Source organism: Scomber japonicus, chromosome 19 (genome assembly GCF_027409825.1).
Source record: "Scomber japonicus isolate fScoJap1 chromosome 19, fScoJap1.pri, whole genome shotgun sequence".
In the NCBI taxonomy this organism is placed as follows: domain Eukaryota; kingdom Metazoa; phylum Chordata; class Actinopteri; order Scombriformes; family Scombridae; genus Scomber; species Scomber japonicus.
The window spans coordinates 14,402,425-14,409,123 of record NC_070596.1 but is presented as its reverse complement, the minus strand read 5'-3'; positions in this window follow the sequence as shown (position 1 = coordinate 14,409,123).

The following is a 6,699-nucleotide window of genomic DNA, read 5'->3' as shown; positions in this document are numbered from 1 at the left end:
TCTACATTTATCTCTTGCTGTCACAGTCAAAACGACTTAAGGACAGTGCGGGGCAGACATTGTGTATGTTTGTATGTATCTGTGGGACCATGTATCCAAGAGGCCGGGGTCTGGGGGGCTTTTAAGACACCGCTCAATAATGCAGTTTCTCTAAACAAGCTGTTCATCTTCTTCTGTTGATCAGATTAGACATTAAGGAAGGGAACATGCTCCAGATCAAAGATGAAAGAGATTCCTCTGGTTGAGAGGTCCTCCATTCTTACCACAAACCCATGACTCATAATCAGTCAACACAACTAGTGCTACGATGACGGCTCAAGATGATGCATCCTCTATTTGATACAGTTTCACCAACTCATCAGGTGGTTTGGTGGTGTCATCGCTACTCACAGAATTACTGTTAATAAGAAACAGCCGATATATAACGTTTGACATTTTAACTGGCAAAAGCATCAATCAGTGCCAGCTACACATGAAAAGCCACTACTTGTTTTGTACATTTCTCTTTGCTAGTAAGAAAGACACATAAAACAGAGCAAATGTGATAGCATCTTAGCTTTGGTTCAGGACAACCTTTTGGTTTGTTTCTACTTAAATCAGATAAGCTCTCTTTTGTAAGGGAGATCTAGCAAAAACAACAACATAACAGAAGTCAAGTCTTTTCCCCTACATATACAACAATAATGCACATACTGTAAAGTACATTTATCTACACTGATGTAGGATGTTATAATGTAGACAGTTTTTCCTATTTCAATGTACTTTATTCTTTGCTATTTGCTATTTAGTTTCATTTGTTTGCTTTGCATCTGTGTGAAGCTTTGATGTATGAAGATTTGTCCTGTTTATTTACATTTCTTTGCTCTGTTTTGATCCTTTTCATATCTTTATCTGTGTTTCCGGTAAGCAGTGCAGATTAAACAGCACTTTTTAATCATAATGCTGCTGCATTTAATTATTATCACATCATCGTGTGTTTGACGTTATTCTACAGAAGTTTAATTTTTACCAGTCCCAGCCAGGCTCAGTATTACAGTTAATACATAGTGACTTTTTAAAATACGATCACAATCATTTGTGGCCATATATTTGTTTGAGTATAATGAGCAATAATGTGTTTTAATGAGTCTGTGCACTGGAGTTAAAATGTTTATTAATGCCTCCTGTGGTGAGTTCAGGCTGTATGCGTTCATATTGCCTGTCAGTAGAGCAGCAGATACAGTGCAGTTCATGTTTAGACTGTAACTGGTTGGAAGGCATGTTTCACAGATGTTGATCATCGTACAAAGGCTTATTGGAGAGGTTTCATCACATAGTACAGCCACATCCTCTGGCGTGACACACTCTGAAACACACGCACACACACACTACTTCATCTGTGAAGAGGGGAAGCCTAACGACAAATCTCTACAATCACACAGAGTTTCATCTGCACGCTTTTCAACAAGGATTTCACACACACACACACACACACACACACACACACACACACACACACACACACACACACACACAGAGGTAACTAGAGTCTGTGGGTTTGGAGTTGAAGATAGTTTTGAGGGCTGCAGGATTTGAGGTTGGCGCTCATCACACAATCAAGCACACTGCAGTGACTCAAGCCTGTCTCTGTAGCATTGATTTAAAATGTGCTTCTGGACCTAACAGTGCTGGAAACAGTGTGGTTCCTACAGTGGTGAGTGAGGGAAAAGATGAGACATTGCTGTAACACTAAAACACCACTTGTCCAGGATTTGGGGGGATTTAGGAGCAGATTTTGTGAGCCAATTTGCATGGAACAAATTTTTCAATGTGAATTAAGAATATAGAGTTGAAGTTTGGGGTCTTTGCTCTGACCTCATCATTACCCGTCAGCACACGCCAAGCTCAGCACAGCAGCGATTGGGGGGTGAAAATGATAAACTTTCCCTCTGCACTTGGCCCATTACCAAACAAAGCACCTCCTGCGATTACAGGAAATATACTTTCAAGTGAATGGAGACACTTTAAACCACCTGCTACAACATCAGACTAAAACAAATCAGCTAGACAGCAAATAACTATCAATATAATCCAATTACAGACACAAAAATAATAGCTTGGGGCTAGACAATAATTTTAATTAAATAATAACAATAATATCATAGTAATTATTTCCAGGAAACTAAGCAACTAAAAAATGATTAATTAAATAACAGGCCTGATATGAATATGACTATTTAGATGGAATAGGCTATGTGTGTGTGTGAGAAAACCATGTTGTTTCCAATTGAGTCAATACTGTGAGGAAACTAAACAATTATGTGAATGAGCTGCGTGAAAGACGTGTTTACATCCCTAAAGCATTACTCTCCACTAACACTGAGCTATAGCAGGAAACCGCACAAACAATAGCCACAACCTCCAGACCAAAAACCAATTCACTCCAAAGACTCCCAAGACTCAAACACTAGAGTGCATTAACAAAAAAGCAAACACAGCAAAACAAATCATTCACATGGAAGCCAGCATATAAAGATACAATTAGCATGACTTACTTTGCTGGAGTAATGGCGGGAACCTCGCTCTCTGTTAGCATACTCCTTTTCCACCGAGCTGGAGCTGGTGCTGGTTCGGAGCCAGAGCCTGACTAAGCACCAGTTCTTTGCTTTTCCGCCGACAAGGCTCCAGCCTGGAGCCTCAGAACGGGAGCCAGAGCAAGCACCAACTCTTTGCTGGTCTAAAGCTACGGTCCTAACCCTAGAAGGTTGATTTATACTTCAGCGTAGGAGCCACGCAGTTGCTATGCTGTCCTTTCCAAGTTCTGCGTTGAGGGAACGTGTTGCTTGGGGGTGTGTGACTGTGTCTGTGTGTGTCTGTGTGTGTGTGTGGTTTCAGAGGAGTCTCTATCTGTATCCTTGTTTATCTTCGAGTCACAGTAGCATGTAGCATTGCGCTATGTGCTTTAATAACAGAAAACACATACCTTTTGTTCATTATTAATCAATAAAATAATAAATAAATAAATAAAGCAACTGCCGGAGGAACTGACGCTTTGCGGTCCGCGTTGCCGTGATGCATAGTTAAGATTTTTTGGAGGTGCACGTCAGGCTACGGAGTCGACGCAGAGAGCTCTGCGTAGGTACGCTGTAGGTACACCATTGTTCCGATCATAGACTGTAGACTGTATATAAGAAATGGACGTAACATCCGTGACGTCACCCATTGGTTTGTGGACTGCTGCTCGGAAGCCAATAGTTTCGAATCTAGACAGCGCCATCTTGAGAATTTCAGGTGCATGCTGGGAAAAAAAGAACACGGATTCTACTTATATGGGCATGAGGCGGAGTCATGGACGGAAGTATGGGCGGGACTAACGGCGGAGCGGGGAGGCTGCGATTGGTTGCGAGGGCTGGATCTCAAGGACATTGGTCAATCACCCTGTCAATCACAACGTAGCCACGTAGCCTGCTTTATCGTCAAATATAAAATCAGGGAGGCCAAAATTTCACAAATGAACACCAGACTGCATTGAAGAAGGCTTTAAACTAGCGATTGAGACCATAAACACATTTTGAAAACGTTTACTGAGGTTAGAAATCAAGTGAGAAGTTGGTGAATTCTCCATTGACTTGTATAGAGCCGGAAGTCTTTTTGAACACAAAACGGTCGCCCCCTGGTGGCCTTTTGATAAAATGCAGCTCTAAGTTACTTCCGCATTGGCTTCTTTTCAGAGGATAGGTACTCCCCGCCTGGTTCCGATGCAGAAGTATAAATCAGCCAGCAAGAACCGATTACGTCAGCGGACTGGGGGCGGGGCTAACGTTTATTAGCTAGCTAGTGGGGTTAACGTTTATTATGCTACCGGTTTCCTGAGAGAAACACATCATTCTCCGCAAAGCCGTCATGAAGTAATAAAAACAGACTCGGGTGACTCTTACACAGTTTTAAAGCTGACTGGAGTAATTAGCAAACTTCATGCACATTTGGCAGCACCTGCAGGGAAAAGATCCAATGTGTAAGATTTTGTGGCAGAGGTTGTAGATTGCAACCAAATAAATACAGTTGAAAGCACACAGTAGGCTAGTTTCTTGTCTGCAAAGTGTCAGATTGTATAGAAGTCTATGAGAAAACGAACTATATATCTCACTTGATTCATTACCATTCCCAATAATGTATGATCTCAGTTGAAGTCTTCTCCAATTCAGCATGATGTTCATTTTGCAAATCATGGTTACCTTTTAGAGTAAAATAGACAATAACACAGGGTATGATTTATAACAGGCATGCAACAAAAAAAAATAGAATAAGCTTTATTACAGTTATCACTGCAGCTAGCACTAGGGACAACTTCACCCTCTCATCCAAGAGACTGGCTTCAAAAATCAAAGATGGCAACCATTAAATTGGTAAACTCAAAGCTTCAAAGCAGCAATCCCCAAAACAATGGGTGATGTGACAGTGTCTACATCATTTTTATTTTTATTTTTTTACAGTCTATGAGGTCCAACTTGCAAATAAATGTGAAAGGCCCTCTCTGGAGCCTTTGGTTTGTCCATTTTGGGTTAATATAGCCTACTGAAAACACAGCAATTCTTATTTTTATGGGATTATATACTAATTCAAACATACTTATGAATATTATACTACATTTCTGCCAAATCTGTGCCACTAAACGCCACTAAATTCTACACGCAGGTAATTTTTGGTGGTGTGCCCTGAGGTAGCAAATATAGTTTGGTGGCTGTTGTGTGAAAACCAACCGACCATTAAGGCTTTGAAAAGACAAACCAGATCAAAACCTGCAAGCCAATGGGGAAAAAAGACAGCAAAAATGCAGAGAAGTGAAAAAAGTGCATATTTATCATACTGGAAGTTGTGTAATAAGCATAAAGTGGAATTATCATCTTTCTGGCAATGTCAACAAAAACTGAAAATGCATAACCTTTGTTTTTATGGCAGCACTGATTGCACAGGTGTTCCTAAAAAGGTGAGGGTTGTTCTGGCGCTTTAGCATTACAATATGTTTTAAATAAAGGTTTCCATTTCGTAAAATAGTTTTGTTTATTTTTAAAAAAAAACCTTTAGTAGAACATTACACCACTTTATCAAAGAAGAAAAAACACTAAACCATTTGAAAAACATATTTAACAATAACACAAGGACTATGTGTAATCTATGATGAAAATGTAGCATTTATTCTTAAATGCATTATGCTGACAATACTTTGTTACTTTTATACTGTCCTCATAGATGCAACAGTTTAATCAAACAGAATAATTAAAACCACCTGTATGGGTTTACCACAGGACATTTTACAGGAATGTTAAATGCAAGCCTATTTTAAATTGTCATATTTCGAATAAGGGATCTCAATACTTCATCCACAACTGCTTATTTTACTTCGCACACACCTGCATGCGTGCTCACTGACCTTATCAAACACGGAATCCCCATACTGCATCTCATCATCAAACAGATTCAAACACATTCATCCACCAAAACACACTCTCAATAAATAATTAAATACCATCCTCATCAAATTGCATGCAAGGCCAGGCAAAACAAACTGTGTTTTTTCAGGGGAGGATAGCCTATCCCCAAATGAAGGGAGGATGGAGGCTTATTGTAGCTAGAACATGCTGGTTATCCTTCAGCACTCTGGAAAATACTGGCTGCATGACAATAGACCACCTTGAGCTGAGGAGGCTGTCACCTCAGCACTTATCGGATTGTAGATCTGGGTGCTGTCTCTCCCACTTATAGCTCTCTCACAAACACATACCATGAAGACACACGTGACCTCTGAGACCTTTCAGATGAGCATCTTACTAGAAGCACACACAAAGTCCTTGATAGTAATTTCTCAACCCTTTTACAAAAAGAAAATCACTATCACTGCATCTCGCCTCTGCTTTGGGAGTGACAGTTCTTTTCAGATCTCCTCCAGCCTGAGAGCAGATAACAGCCCGTCTGAGTGCTACTTGTTACAGGATGAAGTCACCCTCATCGCTCACACATGCAATCCCCATCCATATAAATGTATCTACCGTCTAATCTATTCTATCTCTGAAGGCACCACTCCCCTTCTAAGTACCTCCAGTTCATTCTCTGCTGATGAAAAGCAATCAAGTGCCGCTTGTAGGTGAAAATGTCACACAAACTGATATTTACATTTCAGTCATTATCACAACCCACATGACGGACGCATGCGATCCCATTCTGTTGCACCGGGACACTTTGAGGTTTCAGAGGTGGCTTTCCTAACCAGCTTGTGCATCTTTTCTTCACTACCCCCCCATCAAAGCAGAGATATTGTATTCGCCCGCCTCATACCTTCATTTTTTGACTAGGAGGGATGCTCATTATATGACACTGTTTGGCAAAAATAAGCCTCCTCCCAGCTGTCTTTCAATCCCTTATTTGGATGACTTTATTTTAAGCAGCCTTTTATCTCCTTAAAAACATGTGTTATCGTTAAATTTCATCTTGACCTCTTCAGCTGCAATTAATTTAAATTTCAGCTTGATAACAATTTGGAAAATGCCACATAGTACTACATGGTATTACTCTTTCTGAAACATTAACAGACCCCTGTCAGTCATCTCATTTGTTATGACCCTGTAAAAGTGGCCACAACAAAAGGGAGACATACATAGTCAAAGTTTAACAACAGATTTTAATATACCATAATAAAACCAAATTTAAATTATTAGGGGGGCA